This window comes from Eriocheir sinensis, chromosome 15, assembly GCF_024679095.1.
Source record: "Eriocheir sinensis breed Jianghai 21 chromosome 15, ASM2467909v1, whole genome shotgun sequence".
In the NCBI taxonomy this organism is placed as follows: domain Eukaryota; kingdom Metazoa; phylum Arthropoda; class Malacostraca; order Decapoda; family Varunidae; genus Eriocheir; species Eriocheir sinensis.
The window spans coordinates 172,501-188,994 of record NC_066523.1 but is presented as its reverse complement, the minus strand read 5'-3'; the positions used below and the strand labels follow the sequence as shown (position 1 = coordinate 188,994).

Below are 16,494 nucleotides of genomic sequence, written 5' to 3'. Positions count from 1 at the left end.
GCACACGCAAAAACACACACATTCATCCATCCCACCTTGCTGCTCTTCTACTCCTCCTCCTCCTTACTCCTTCTTTTCCTTTCCTTCCCGCCTCTTCCCGTGTAGTCTTCGAGGCCGCCACAGGAAGGGCAGGGCAGGGCAGGGCGTGTGTGTGATCGAGCTAATTGAAGCCGAGAAAAAGGAGGGAGCTGTTTCCTGCGTGTAATTGGTAATGATATGTTTATTAGGCGCGTCCATCAGCCGGGATCACGCGTAAACGTTGTTAGAGATGTTTGCGTTTGTCTCGAGTAATTGAACGTTTTTGTTACGAGGCGCCGCTTAACTGTTTTTCTGCATCCTGTCATTAGCGGATTAGCGGCGCGGATGTATTGCTTGCTGTCTGTCTGTCTGGGGGTGGTGGTGACGGTGGTGATGGTGGTGGTGGTGGGTTGGTGATACATTGCGTTCAACCGTTGTGTGGTGTTATGTAAAAGTTAGGAAGAGAGAAAGATAAACGAGGAAAAAAATGAAATACAAACTTGAGACAAAAAAATTAGAGATGTTGCTTGATCTTGCTGACTCGTAGATTGTTCATTATTGTTTTTATTTTCTTATTCTTATTCTTGTTTTTCTTATTATTATTGTTTTTATCATCTCCGCTAACGCTGCGTCTTTCCCTACTGCACCCATGTAAATATATTCAAGAAAGTCACACAAATACAGAACCTTTTGCCGTCCTTCCCTTAAGCCTTCGGAACTCGCGTGGACTGAGCGGTTGCTGTGTGGACGAGACGCAAACCACAGAGAACCTTCCCGAGACTTTCAAACTCAACGTGTGTATGTGTGTGTGTGAGAGAGAGAGAGAGAGAGAGAGAGAGAGAGAGAGAGAGAGAGAGAGAGAGAGAGAGAGAGAGAGAGAGAGAGAGAGAGAGAGAGAGAGAGAGAGAGAGAGAGAGAGAGAGAGAGAGAAGCGAATAGAAGAAAAGAAGGAAATCAACATAGGAAAAAGAAAGAAGAAAGAAGGAAGGAAGGAAAGAAAAAAAAGACAGACTGAGAGAGACTTATGGAGGGACTGAAAGAGACTAAGGAAGGCTGATAGAGGCGGAGAGAGGCTAAAGAAGGCTGAGAGAGAGGCTGAGGGTGGGCGCCTATCAATCGAGGTCCTTTATGCCGTGGCTGCCGAGGAAGGAGGCGAGTGCAAGGCGGGGAGCGGCCGCTGTCACTCACGCTTTGTGGCAACGCGATGGTAAGTAAACTGAGAGAGATGGCTTAATGAGGCCCTGTCGGATTACTGCGCCAAGCTGATGGCACCACGGGGGGGCGGGGGGCCAGGGGGGCAGGGACGCGGCGGGGAGTGGAGGAGGGGAGGGAAGTGACGCTCAGGGAAGATAGAGGAGGGGGGAGGTGTATTGAAGAGCTTGGGAGAAAAGTGAGGGATGGGAGATTGGTGTAGGCGTATGGGAGGCGTGAAGGACGGTGTGTATCGAGACGGGGAAAGGATGCTCAGGGAAGATACAGGAGGAGGGAGGACCAGAAGGACGTGAGGTGTATTGAAGGGCTTGGGAGAGAAGTGTGGGATGGGAGATTGGTGTAGGTGTAGGAGAGGCGTGAAGGACGGTAAATATAGGGACAGGAGGAGGACACACATAGAAGATAGACGAGGAGAGGGCTAGATTGAGAGGTAGTTAAATAGAATATGAGAGTGGCGGAAGGTGAAGAAGAAAGTTAAAATATCGTGTTATCCGGGAAATGAGAGAAAGTTTGAAAACAGTGTTACGAAAACGCGGTAAAAGAAGCAAAAAAAGAAAGTAACATTGGAACTAGTTTATGTGTGGGTGTAGTAGCTGTGTTTGGTCCGTGTATAGTAGTAGTAGTAGTAGTAGTAGTAATAGTAGTAGTAGTAATAGTAGTAGTAGTAGTAGTAGTAAGTTGGAAGTGAAGGAGGAGGTGTAGGTAGAGGAAGGGATGGAGGTAGGGGAGGCAATGTAGGGGTGGGTTGAGAGAGAGAGAGAGGTGGTTCTCATGGCTGCCTCGCCCTCAAGTGTTTGTCGCCTTGCCCTTGACTCGCCGCGCGGAGGATTAGCCGAGGATTAGGGAAGTAGCACCTCAGGACCTCCCACGGCTCTCTCTCTCTCTCTCTCTCTCTCTCTCTCTCTCTCTTTTTCTATGGTTGTGTTTCAAGGAGCTCAAGAATGTGTGTATGAAACCAAGTATTTCCGGCCTCCACCTCCTCCTCCTCCTCCTCCTCCTCCTCCCCATCCTTTGATGAGTTACCTGCTGACGATGTTTGGGTTAATTGGGTTTATGTAGAAGTAGTAGTAGTAGTAGTAGAGGTAGTAGTATTAGTGGAAGTAGCAGTAGTAGAGGTAGTAGTAGTAGTAGTAGTAGTTTTTCGTTATTTTCATTTTTTATTTATTTTTCTTTCTTTACATTCCCGCCTGTGGCGCCGATGGGCTTTCTTGATAGGGCCTGATGGTTGGCCCCAGCCCGTTGTTGCGCAGGCAAGTGTTTATAGTGGCGCCATCTTGCTTTGTTCTTCTTGCCCCCCTGGAGCTCATCAATGACCCTCTCTTTTAGAGAGAGAATCTAGTCTGGGTTGGCAGGTGCTCTTCTGGACAGCATGTGGGTAGTCTGTGGTCACTCGGCGGTGACTGAAAAAATGAATCCCAGCTTGTGGCACCGGGCAGGGCGCGAACCCGCGTCATCCTGGACGCGGCGCCGTCACGCTAACCGCTCAGCCACCTTTAGTTTACCAATGCATTCGTAATAATTAGGTACAGGTGTGTGTGTGTGTGTGAGTGTAAGTAAATGATCTTAAAGATTAAATGAAGAAAGTAAGGAAGGACGAAGAAACACACACGCGCACACACACACACACACACACACTCACACGCACACACACACGCGCACGCGCGCGCGCGCGCACACATTCACTCTTTTCAATCCTTTCGCATTGATCACGGCTAAATTATATATCTTATCCAGTCAGTAATTCAGTCAGTCAGCCATTTAAGTTTAAGTCAATCAGTCAGCCAGTCAGCCAATCAGTCATCCAGCCAGCCAGTTTCTTATATTCCTCTTTAACTTATATTCCTCCCAGTCAGTCAGTCAGCCAGTCACCTAGCCATTCGGTTTGCTAGCCAGTCAGTTAACACATTTTTCACTCAGTCAGTCAGCGAGACAGTCAGGCAGTCAGTCAGTCAGCCAACCAGTCAATCAGTCACCCAGTCAACTCGCTGTCCACCTATCTAGTCACCAAATCAGTCACTCAGTCAGTTTGCCAGTCAACTAGTCAGTCAGTCAGTCAGCCAGTTAAACAGCCAGCATGCTAGCCATCCAATTAACTTGCTTTCCACACACCCAGACAGCCATGCAATCAGACAGCCAGTCGATCAGTCAGTCAGTCAGTCAACCAGCCAGTCAGCCAGCCAGTTAACTCCTTTTCCACCCTCTCAGCCAGCCAGTCAGCCGGGTAGTCAGTTAGGCCATCGAGACCATTTCCAGCCTTTAACTCCCTACAAAAGCGAGGCCGTCAAGTGTAAACATTCTCGTGGCTATGAAAGTGTTGGCTGAAGGGATTAGGCGGTGATTCTGCTCGCCCGCTCCGTCACCCACGCATTCCACTTCAAGTGTTTGGGAATGCTGGAGCTCTCTCTCTCTCTCTCTCTCTCTCTTTCTCTTTCTCTCTGTCTCTGTGTTTCTCTCGAGTTATAAGAGGAATAGGAGGAGGAAGGGTACAGGCCGATAGAGAGGAGGAGGACGAAGAGGAGGAGGCTGGGAAGTAAGTGAATTTCCTGCTCGCTGGCCTCGAACTAATGAGAAATTATTCCCAGGGTTGTTCTGGCGCGGAGAAAACACACACACACACACACACACACACACACACACACACACACACACACACACACACACACACACACACACACACACACACACACAGAGCGACTGGCCTGGGTTGGTAGAGGTCTATCCATTTTGCCCTTCCCATCTCATCCTCCGCCTCGCCCTCTATTTCGCCTCTTACGTCCTCGCCCTCCATCTCTCGCCCACCTCATTCTCCATTTGGGACTCTCACTAATTATATCCTAAAGCCGAAAAGTACATCAATCGGGTTCTAATGTGTAAGTTTTTAGGTTCCTGGTACAGAAGAATGGTCAAACTACCACCAGGGTCATAAAACTACCCCTGGAGATGCCCAAAACTCCCACGAAAGCCTAGTCAAGTTTGTGTGTCCCCGGGCCCCGAAAGATTTAAGTATAACCTCTGAATTAATCCATAAACCCAAAGCACACCTATTTTACCTGGCTTTCGTAGGAGCTTCGGGCATTTCCAGGGGTACTTTTATGACTCTTCTGGTAGTTCGACCCTTTTTCTGTACCATAAGCCTAAAAGAACGCTCATTAGAGCCCGACTGATCAATTTTTCGACTTTTGGAAGTAATTGATGTGAGGGGCTGAAGCGTCTGAGAAAAGCAACCATGAACCCGGTGATCGGACAGCGACACACACACACACGGAGCCTCACACACACCTCGACCGGCCTCGCACGCGGAGAGCCCAGGGAACGTGAACGCATTGAGCCTCGCCTTACACGCTCCATACGGCGTTTTATTGCTCACTCGCCGCCTGAGTTATGGACGAGACGAGCCGCTGGTTATTTGTGGGGCGCTCAGGTACACGACGCTCCCCCCTTACCCCCTTCCCCTTCTCCTCGGATACCTGGATACCTGCCATTCCGAACCGCCTGACTTTTGGGGGGACCTTTTCGCCCTGCTTCACCTCGCCTTCCTGCCAGGGCCTCACCGTGATCGCTTGCCTTACCCCTCTATCTTTTCCTTCAAGGACTTCCCTCGCCCTCTTCTGTCTCTTTTCTCTTCTCCCTTTGCTTTACTTTGTCACTCCCTGCTCCTCTTCTTCCCTCTTCTCTGTTCTTCACGTGTTCTTTTTCGCCCCTCTAACTTGTCTCTTCTCGCCCTCCCTTTCTCCCTCCCTTCACGCACCTTCCTCGCCCTCTTCCGTCTCTCTTCTTCGCTCTTTGCTTTACTTTGTCTCTCCCTGCTCCTCCTCTTTCCTCTTCTCGGTTCTGCTACGCCCTTCCCCCTCGCCCTCCAACTTACCTCTTCTCGCCCTCGCCATCTCACCGTTCACTTCGCCTCTACCTCGCCTTGCTCCACTTCGATGTTCACCGCTTCCTTGCCCTTCCTCCATCTCTCAATGTTCCACCTCTCGCCCTAGACCACCTACACTTAAGGAAAGGTTAGCTAATGGTCTTACGTGTGATTTTCTTTCCATTCTTCCTTTTCTCCATCCTCCACGATTCTATTTTATCGCATGTGAACAGTTAGCGTGTTTGAGAAGACTATGTACTTCCATTCACGGCACTACAGTTAGGAAGGGTTTAAGGAGATGTTAGTTAATGGTCTTACGTATAATTTTCTTTCTCTCCTTCATTACGTTCCCCGCGACTTGAATTGAAAAGAAGCAGCATCTGTTAACGTGTTTCAAAAGACAATATACTTCCATTCACGGCACTACACCTAGGAAGAGCTTTAGGAGAGGTTTGTTAATGGTCTTACAGATAATTTTCTTTCTATCTTTCCTTCATTACGTTCCCCGCGAGCCTAACAAGCCGTGTCGTGCCGCCGCTCAGCGCTGCCCCGTGCATCATGGCAAGGTGGCGGCGCCCGTCTCCCCCGCGCCTATCAACACATAAAAGAAGCAATATTTTATCAATTAGCGGAGAGCGTGACGGAGGAAAGGCACACACAAGCACGCGCGGACACACACACACACACACACACACACACACACACACACACACACACCTGTATATGATGCTGGTTCGTGTGTGTGTGTGTGTGTGTGTGTGTGTGTGTGTGTGTGTACGTAAACAGCAGTATATTTCCAAGTGAATGGGACGGCGTGGTGTTGTTAGTTTAGACCTCCAACCAAATTTCACCAAAAACCACCACCACCACCACCACCGATTTTCACTCATTTAATGTTGTGGAGGGGACGCGGAGGTGAGAAGATGGAAACATGGAAACGTGGAACCATGAAAGAGCAGGCCACGAAAAGTCTGTCGGCTTATAACAAGGCCACCTGCTTTGATTATGACAGTGGTATAACATTCTCGGCGCCATGATGCACGCTCAGGTAGTTCATTGTCCTTCATGTAATTAGGTGAACAAAACTACACTACGCAATCCAGGTGAGATCTTACCAACGAGTATACGAAAATAACAAACAGCAGGCGGAAAATAATATGAAAATGAAGGGAAAAAAGGAGGGAGAGAGGAAGGAAAGGAACGGGATAAACGATACGCGGGAGAGTGGAGAGAGAAAAGGGAAGGAGGAGGAGGAGGAGGAGGAGGAGGTAATAAGGTGAATGTTTAATTAGACAGGGGGACGGCAAGACGGAGTGAGACAGATGCGGGCGATAACGACGGGAATTATTTGTGCAAGTTTACAAATCACTGCCAATTTGGGTTGAGCCGGTAATGAATTAAACCTCCTGGCCCGCCCCTCCTCCTCCTCCTCCTCCTCCTCCTCCTCCTCCTCCTCCTCCTCGTCTTCCTCCTCTTTATTTTTCACTTCTTTTTCTTCTTCATCTTCTTCCTCCTGCAGCTTCTTTTTCTTATTCTTCCTCTTCCTCTTTCGTTTCCTCACCTGCCTCCTCCTCCTCCTTCTCCTCCTCCTCCTCCTCCTCCTCCTCCTCCTCGTCTTCCTCCTCTTTATTTTTCACTTCTTTTTCTTCTTCCTCTTCTTCCTCCCGCAGCTTCATTTTCTTATTCTTACTCTTCCTCTTTAGATTCCTCTGCTGCATACTCCTCCTCCTTCTCCTCCTCCTCCTCCTCCTCCTCCTCCTCCTCCTCCTCCTCGTCTTCCTCCTCTATTTTTCACTTCTTTTTCTTCTTCATCTTCTTCCTCCTGCACCTTCTTTTTCTTATTCTTCCTCTTCCTCTTTCGTTTCCTCACCTGCCTCCTCCTCCTCCTCCTCCTCCTCCTCTTTATTTTTTCTTTTCCCTTTCTTCTTCCTCTTCTTCCTCCTGCACCTTCTTTTTTATTCTTCCTCTTCCTCTTTCGTTTCCTCACCAGCCTCCTCCTTCTCTTCCATTTTCTCCTTTTATTTCTCCTCTTCTTTATCCTCTTCCTCCTCCTTCTTTTCCTCTTCTTCCTCTGCTGCCACGCTTCCATACCCCATCGTCTCTACCACCTTTCCTGAATCCTCCCTGATATTCCATGCTTCCACGCTTCCATGCTCCCTCTCTGCATTCCTGGCTAACGACCCGTCCGGCGCAGGTAACCCAGGGATCGAAAGTCTCCGGAACACGAGTGAAGACTGCTGGCAAGGCTGGTTAGGCATGATTTAGGGGCCAGCGTGTCCCCTGTTGGTTGGGGGCTGTGATACACGGATCTCCGCATAGCATTAACACCTCCGCGTATATATCCCCTTAATCGCCCTGTTCCTGTTGCTGTTGGTGTTTGTGTTGGTGTTCTACGTCCTCTGCCTCCCCCTCCTCCTCCTCCTCCTTCTCCTCCTCCTCTTCCTCTTCCTTCTCCTCCTCTTAGATTTCTTTTTTGTTTTTGTTTAGTTGATGTTACTTTTCTCCTCAGTCTGTCTTATATTATCTCTCTCTCTCTCTCTCTCTCTCTCTCTCTCTCTCTCTCTCTCTCTCTCTCTCTCTCTCTCTCTCTCTCTCTCTCTCTCTCTCTCTCTCTCTCTCTCTCTCTCTCTCTCTCTCTCTCTCTCTCCTATTTCCTTTTCCTTCATCTCCTTTTCTTGTCCTCCTCTTCCTTAATTCATCTTCTTCTGTTCCTCTTATTCTCTCTTTCTATTTCCTCTTTCTTGTTATTGTTGCAGTTTTCTTGTTTACGTCGTCTTCTTTATCCCTTCTCAAGCCTTCGCATTTATATTCACTATTCACAACATGTCTATCCTTCTTATTCTTCCTTTTTTTCCGTCCTTCATTCTTATTCCATTCTTATATTCTGGGTTCCCTTCCCTCCTCGTCCCACCTCGTCTCGGCTTTCTTGTCCCCGCGTCGCCTCGTCAGCCGCCGCTTCAGGCTTTGTTGCATCTTTATTCGCCCGCCGCGTCATGCCTCGTGAGTGGGGGCCGAGTTATGAGCGGCCACTCGCCTTTATCAGCAGCGGGTGTCGGATGGGCCCGCCGCCGCGCAGGGTAGCCAGAATAAGGTGGCAGGCAACCCTTTCCTTACCTTACCTTACCTCTCACTCTCTCTCTCTTTTGCTCTCAATGTAACAAGGTTCTTCCATTCGTAGTTTGTCTGTTACACAATATAGTAAGGAATATAGAGGGAGGAGGTCGCAGAGTAGCCAGAATAAGGTGGCAGGCAACCCTTTCCTACCTTACCTTTCCGCTCCCTCTTTGCTGTCAGGGTAACAAGGTTCTTCCATTCTAAGTCAATCTTTTCCACACTGTAGCAAGGGATAAAAGGGGGAGGAGGTCAGCTAGGACGGCCTATAATGCTTGAAAATGATGTGTGATTGGCCCGGTCTTCTCCTACTCTCTCTCTCTGCCTCTCACTGCGATCCATCCATACTAACCACATCCTCGCCGCATAGCATACATTCGGGGTCTATATATAGGGGGTGTATAGCCACTGTGGTACGCGGGGAACATGATGAAGTAAAAGCGGAAGCCCTGCAGGAGAAAGGAGGCCTGTTAGCGGAGGGCAGGAGCATATCAATGAGTGGAAGGAGAGGATGAGGTGAAGGAGGGAGGGATGGTAGCGCCGCGGGGTCCTGGCTGGCGGCGGGGAGCTACGGAGAAACAAATTACTAGAAGGGTGCAGGATATGAGAGAGAGAGAGAGAGAGAGAGAGAGAGAGAGAGAGAGAGAGAGAGAGAGAGAGAGAGAGAGAGAGAGAGAGAAGGTGTAGACTGTATACAATTATAAGGAACCTGAATAAGAAATAGGTTAACGGGACTATGGACGGACATAACGGGGGGAACCTGGGCAGTAAGGAAGGAAGAGAAGGGAGAAAGAGAAGCGAGAAGGGGAGAAGTAAAGAGAACTGAGTAGTGGTTAGGAAAAAGAGAAAGAGAAAGAAAGAGGAGTGAGTGGGAAAGAGCTGTTTTGTTTTGTTTTTTACGTTTTCTGCTTGTGGCGCCAGTAGGCTTTCTTGGTGGGGCCTGATGGTCGGCTCCAGCCCGTTATGGCGCAGGCATGTGTTTATAGTGGCGCCATCTTGCTTGGCTCATGCTCTCCCACGGAACTCATCTTTAATCCTCTCCTTTTTAGACAGAGAATCTAGAGTCCGGGTTGAGAGGTAGATTTCAGGACACCATGTGGGTTGTCTTAGACCACTCGACTGTGACTGAAAAATCCCAGTTTGTTGCGGCGGGCGGGACGCGAACTCACATCCTCCTGGACGCGGCGGCCGTACGCTAACCACTCAGCCACCGCCTCCCCACAGTGAGTAGGGAAAAGTAAGAGAAAGGAAAGTGAGTATGAAAGAGCTAAAAGGAGTATCATTAATGGGAAGCGGATCAAACAAAGATGACCAGGAAGAGGAAGGGGATCGACGAATGCCAACCTAAGTGAGACAGCGTTACCAGACCTGTAGAAAGTGTCTTGTTACAATGTTATCCCTCAGTTCATCTCGTTACTAAAATATATAGAGGAGGACGACGATCGAGGTGGAGGACGATCAATGAGACAGCGTTACCAGACCTGTAGAAAGTGTCTTGTTACAATGTTATCCCTCAGTTCTTCCCGTTACCAAAATATATAGAGGAGGACGACGATCAGGAATGGGAAGAGAATGAAACAGAGGTGGGAAAAAGGAGGAGGAGGTGGAGGAGGATCGAATATTGCCAAGCTAAGTGAGACAGCGTTACCAAACCTCTACAAAGTGTCCTGTTACAAGTGTTATCAGTGAGTTACGTGCCGCCAAGTGTGGTCCCCGCCGTGGCCTGGCCGTATCGAGACCAGCGTGTCCCGGCGGGCGATAGCGTCACTTCCCTCCAATTAACTTCTCTCGCGCCCCGCCAGAGAGAGAAAAAGAGAAAGAGAAAAAAAGGAGGTCCACCCACCCGAAGCAGCTTTATTCCGACGCTTAATCTCGCCGTTTTGTTTTATTTCATTTCGCTCCTTCGGGCATCTGGGAGACGAGGCGACGGCGTGTGTCCGTGGTGCGTCGTCTGGGGCTGAGCGAAGACTGTGAACGAAGATGAAAGGGGCTGAACGAGGCTGGAAAACGTATATATGTAGTCTCTGGGGCTGTGACAAGCTTGAGAAGATCATAGACTGAATCAAAGGGCTGTATATTGGCACAGTTATTTTTTCTATTCTAGAGGGGGGACTGAATGAAGTGTGAACGAAGATAAAAGGGGCTAACTGGGGCTGAAAAACGTGTATGTGTATCTCTGGGGCTGTGACAAACTTGAGTAGATCATTGGCTGAATCAAATGACTGCATATTGGCGCTTTTTTGAACTGGCGAGGCAGATAACGTGAACGAAGGTGAAAGGGACTGAATGGGGCTGAAAAACGTGTATGTGTACAGTCCAAGGGCTGTAACAAGCTTTAGGAGACCACAGACTGAATCAGAGAGATGCATAATGGCACAGTTTTGGGGAAGGGGTTGAGCGAAGAGTGTGAATGAAAGTGAAGAGGGGCTGACTGGGGCTGGAAAACGTTTATGTGTTGTCCCTGAGACTGGGACAAGCTTCAGGAGATCACTTGCTGAATCAAAAGGCTGTTAGCGAATTAGTTTCTCTGAGGGCTAAGCGAAGAAAGTGAAGGAGTTGAAAGGGACTCAATGGGGCTGGAAAACGTGTATGTGCACAGTGTCTGGGGCTGTGACAAGCTTCAGGAGGTCACTGGTTGAATCAAAGGGCTATATATTGGCTTAGTTTTTCGGTGGATTGACAGATAACGGGAACGAAAGAGGATGGGACTGAACGGGGCTGTTGAACGTATGTGTGTACAGTCTCGATAGCAAGTTTCAGGAGATAACAGATGGAATCAAAGGAAAGCTAAAGGAGATCCTGTTTCCTAAGTGCAGCGTTTTGGAGCTGGACTGAGAATGTGTGAGAAACTAGACGTGAGCGAGCTGGGCATCAGGACGTATATGTGTGAGTGCTCAGTTTGTGCTTAATAAAGAGCGGGTTTGAAGGCTGAATCTGAGGTCTGCAATTTGAGTCTATGTAGGTAAGAAGGTGCCTAAGTAGCATGGTATAGAGCGGATGGAGAGGGAGAGGGGAGTAGAAAGTTAAGAGACGAGAAAATAAGAAAAAAATAAGTTGAAATCGAGGTAGGTAGGTGAGTAGGTAGGTCTCTATAAGCAGGTTCAATCCGTAGAAGTTAGGTAAGCAGGTTGGTATACATGAAAACAGCAATGCAGATAGATAAATAGATAGACAGATAGATAGATAAGCAGGTAGATAAGCAGCCAGGTAAATCAGCAGGTAAGCAAGTTGGCAGGTAGGTCTCTATATACAGGTGTGAGCAGAAGTTAAGTAAGCAGGTTGGTATACATGAAAACAGCAATGCAGATAGATAAGTAGATAGACAGATAGATAGATAAGCAGGTAGACAAGCAACCAGGTAAATCACCAGGTAAGCAAGTTTGCAGGTAGGTCTCTATATACAGGTGTGAGCAGAAGTTAGGTAAGCAGGTTGGTATACATGAAAACAGCAATGCAGATAGATAAGTAGATAGACAGATAGATAGATAAGCAGGTAGACAAGCAGGCAGGCAGATCAGCAGGTAACCAAGTAAGCAGGTAGGTCTCTATATACAGGTGTGAGCAGAAGTTAAGTAAGCAGGTTGGTATTCTGGAAGCCAAGAATACAAGCAGATAAATAGATAGACAGAGAGATAGATAAGAAGGCAGACATATGAGCAGGTAGGTAAGCAGGTAGGAAGGTGGGTTAGCAGAGAAGCCTAATACGGAGCAGGTAAATACACTGGAATGCAGGTAGATAAGTAGATAGACAGATAGATAGACAAGCAGGCAGATAGATGAGCAGGTATGTAAGCAGGCAGGTCTCTATAAGCAGGTGTGAGCAGAAGTTATATAAGCAGGTTACTATACTGAAAGGCAGGCATGCAGGCAGATAAATAGATAGACATACAGATAGACAAGCAGATAAGCAGGTAGGCAAGCAGGCAGGGCAGCAGAGAGCCCCAATGCCGCTCCGTACCTTCTATTAAAGCCAAGAACACCTTAATTGCAGCGTGGCGGGCCTGATAATGCTAACCGTGGCCGCTTTTATGGTCGGTATCTGCGTGTTGTGCGCCGCCAACATGGGCCCAACATGACCACACGCCGGCTATCATGTGTCGCTTCCCCCCCCCCCCTTCCCCCCCTCCCCCCAGCGCCGTGTGTTATGTGGGCGCGTTCGGAGCGGCGGATAATTAGGTTGTGTTAATTATTTGTTAGTTATTGTGTGCTTGGCTGTCTCATTAAGTTACGGGCGGAGAGGCGGCTTGAGACACCTTGGCGCGGTTCGGTTTTCTCCTCCTTCGCTGCGTTTTTTTTTTTTTCTTGTTGTTGTTGTTTTATTATTCTACTTCTTTCGATTCTTCTTTTTTTTTTTTCTCTTTCCTGTTCTTCTTGATTTCCCTTTTTCATTTCTCCTTTTTTTTCTTTCTTGTTGTTGTTGTTGTTAATGTTGTTGTTGTTGAGAGAGAGAGAGAGAGAGAGAGAGAGAGAGAGAGAGAGAGAGAGAGAGAGAGAGAGAGAGAGAGAGAGAGAGAGAGAGAGAGAGAGAGAGAGAGAGAGAGAGAGAGAGAGAGAGAGAGAGAGAAGAAAGGAGGATGGAAGAATGAGAAAGAGAAGAGAGAGAGAGAGAGAGAGAGAGAGAGAGAGAGAGAGAGAGAGAGAGAGAGAGAGAGAGAGAGAGAGAGAGAGAGAGAGAGAGAGAGAGTAATGGGTACATATATATCCATACCTCATATACTTGCTTACTACATTGAGAGGAATCAAATTGAGCCATTTTCACTTTCTTCAACCAGGTGGGTCAGCAGTGAAAGTGGAGTCGCTCACCTATACCTGTCCGGCGCCTCGTAATTAATCAAGGTACAGAAACTGACCCCCCCCCCCCCTTCCACCACCACCATCACCACACCGCACGTAAGGGCCTCGAAGGTATGTAAAAACTATCGTCTTTTTTTTTTTTTTTTACAGCAAGGGAGGCAGTTCAAGGACAAGCAACAAACACAGGTATAGAAAAGGCCCGCTTGACGCTGCTCCGACGAAAGAAAACAGAGCGAGAGGCCAAACGAGAGGTCAGTTTCGGGTGGAGAGAGTGTAAAAGGTGTCCAGTTCTTGTATTTGCCTACCGGGCCGCATATTCCCGAAGTCTGTACGGGTACGTGCCGCCTACTCTTGAACAGGGCAGGATAGGTTAGTTTAGGTTAGATTATGTAAGGTTTGGTTGAGGTTGTGAAAATTATTTGTGAGTGGGAATCACAATGAGAGTATTTTTTGTTTCGAAGTTACAGCCGAGCGTCTTCACTCAGAGCCGATTTCACAGTCCAACACAGTGTCTTCGTAACAGCCCAAACCAAACTATAGAATCCCATACAATCCTAAATGGTGAGGTCTTCGATGCCACACTAAACACACAAGACTTTTCCTCTATAGTTTCATCAAATTTGTGAACTTATATATAAACATCAGACACTATACAAGGAAATTTCGAAGGCTCTGGTATTTTTTTTTTTTTTTTTTTTTTTTTACGTCGTTGCCTGTGGCCTGATGGTCGGCCCAAGGCTTCTTCCAAGTGGGGCCTGATGGTCAGAGTTTATAGTGGCGCCATCTTGCATTGGACTCGTTCTTGATTCGCTTGGACGGCTTCCTCTAGAGTCCGGGTTGATGGGTGGTCTTCAGGACAGCATGTGGGTAGTTTTAAGCCACTCGGCGGTGGGAGCTTACTAACCCGTCATGGGGAACTGTGAAACTGGCCCTCAGGGACCACATACCCACAGAGACTTCGGGAATGTGCTACCGGGCCGCCAGCGAAAAATTATAAGGCAAATATAAACGGTACATAAGAAAATAAATAAAGGAAAATAAGCGCGCTGTAGCTTCCGACCTCGTATGCCTTCAAGGACAAATAATATTTATTCACAAGATTTTTCAGTGTATGGGTTCAGGCATGTTTGAAAAGGGTCTTTTAATAGTACCTGCGATAGTTTTTTTTTTATATATGGGATTTTATGTACATGGATTCGCGTAATTTTGCAATTGTTTAAATCTTTAAAAAATCAGTGTTTTGATTAGTGAGACTTATTCATATTTTTATATTGACCATACTAGCTTTTTTTTCCCGTAATCTGGAAGAGAACAGTTTAGCTCAGAACAAATGTGTTGGGGACGCGTAAGGAGAAAGACGAAGGTGCAGAGTTGGCGGGTGGGACAAGCAGGGCGGGACACACAGCACTACGCATGTACGGTTTGATATCACAGCCTTGCACAGACGCCATCGTACATGAGGGGCACCGTTTATCTACCAGCAGCTACATGTTCCTTAGCGGTGGTGGCGAGGCGCTGGGTCAGTGTGCGGCCGGTGAGAAGTGAGCGTTAGGGAAGCGAAGGAAAGGGAAGGGAAGGTGGGGGCCGCGGTCATTAAGTAAATGGTGCAAGACGGTGGCGAGGCGCCGGCCGGACAGAAAGGAGGATGTTGACGATGATGAACGGAAGGCTCCGTCAGCGCGGCCTTGTGGCCATAATGGAAAGGAAATTGAAGGGGATGATGCTATACGGAAACGGGTTTGTACGATTAATTAAGAAAATCTTGTGTTTTGTTTCCTTCTCCACGGTGGAGCAAAGGGGAGAAAGGTGCTTCACAAGGGCTTAGGATAAACTCTAAATGTTGTTTATCTGTGAACGGAGTGAATACAGTATAACCAACTAAGTCTTGGCTTAGTAATTACATCTCCCGGCGGACAATGGGCGAGTCAGAGGGCAGGAATGTGCGGGTAATGGGTTTTGTCGCGTGAGTCGAGATTAAGGCCGAGTTGTTTTGTTTGTCCACACGCGCGGGGGGCGCCGCCGGGCGTCAGGCTGCCGCCCGCCCTGCGCTAATCCCTGGGCTACAAATACGCTTCGACCCTTCACTGCGTCCTTTGTTCTAGCGCGCCAAACTCTCCCTCCGCGACGCTCAAACACATCCATAAATCTGTGTGTCATTTACGCCGCGGCCTCGCGACGCGGGTGTGCGGGGCGGCGCGGGGCAGCAGGGGCGCGGCGCAGTGCGGGGACGGCAGGGCGGCTGCCCCTCTGGCCCGTACGGCACTAACGATGCACCGCGCCGCTCGGGGCCACAGGGCCACGAGGGGCCCGGCGTGGCCCTGGCCACCGCGCCCCTCTGGCACGGAGCGCCGCACACAAACATAATTGTGGCGCGAAGTGAAGCATTAAGGTCAATCTGTTAGACACGGTCAGGAGGGGGCGCTGGTCAGGCGGGGGTCAGGTCAGGTCAAAGGGCACGGTGGGGCGCCCCAGTAAAACCCAGCGGGTCGCCAAGACCTGTCCAGGCCACGCCGGGCCAGCTGCCTCCAGGGTCGAGGGCGCCGCGGTATCCGGCAGGGCTGGGGGGACGGCGGGGCACGAGTTGGCGAGGCTGCAGCTAGGCAACGCAGGACGGCAGGACGGCTCGGCAATTATTGGAAGGAGCCGCTGTCTGAATGCTGTTAGCCGAGAAATTGAATTATTGTCCGGCACTCTGAAGATTAGGATCACATGATTAATGCTTTTGAATAGATGACTATAAATAAGAGACGCCCATTATTCATCTGGGACCTGGTGAATAGATATCTCTCTCTTTGCCCCGCTCATTGTTGGCAAGGAACAAACCTACGCCAGATTGTCAGTTGTCGTGAAAGTGTTGTTAACTAAAGTGGTTAGGAATGATTGTCGCCTCAGTGACAGTCGTGTGGCTCGTGGGTTCAAGGTTAGTCACACCGCGGAGTCAGCTGGGCGCCTCAAATGAGGTGTGTCGGCCAGCCTCTGCGGGTCACTGCGGGCACTCAATCACTGTGCTTCACGGGTCACCGCGCTACTGTTCCCGACAATAACTATATTTACAGTGTCACTCTGACGGGTGTATATATAGCACAAAGCTGCCCTGCCACCCTCCTCCCTTCGCAGCCTCCCTCGCCGGGCTCAGGTTCAGTCTACCTAAATAATGGGCTGAATCTGTCTTGCAATGTAATACCTCCGCCCTTCCTTACTTTCCTTCCCTATCCTTATCCTTCCGTTCCCCACTGTCCCTCGCCACTCTGACTTCTTACGTGCAGCCTTCCCGACCCCAGTAGCCGCTTCTCTTTTCTTCCCTACTCTCCTTTGCCTCTCGCCTATCCAGCTGATTTCTCCGAGAAGCCTTCATGACCCCTGCCACAGCCTCGCCTTCCATCTCTACTTCCCTTTGCCTCTCGCCTCTCGCGCTGATTTCCTCGTACATACAGCCTTCCCGACCACTGTAGCCGCGTCACTGTCATTCTTCTTCTCGCTTCTTCTCCTTGCCCTGCCCGTGT

At 49.0% G+C, this 16,494-nt stretch overlaps 1 long non-coding RNA gene across 1 annotated transcript in view; it reads left to right on the top strand.

Annotated features, from left to right (window-relative positions):
* LOC126999057 (uncharacterized) overlaps window positions 1-16,494 on the top strand; it is a 65,707-nt gene that overhangs the window by 35,943 nt on the left and 13,270 nt on the right. The window contains exon 2 of the long non-coding RNA XR_007753117.1: window positions 12,970-13,102. This is a non-coding gene — a long non-coding RNA (uncharacterized LOC126999057). The remainder of the gene's footprint in view (window positions 1-12,969; window positions 13,103-16,494) is intronic.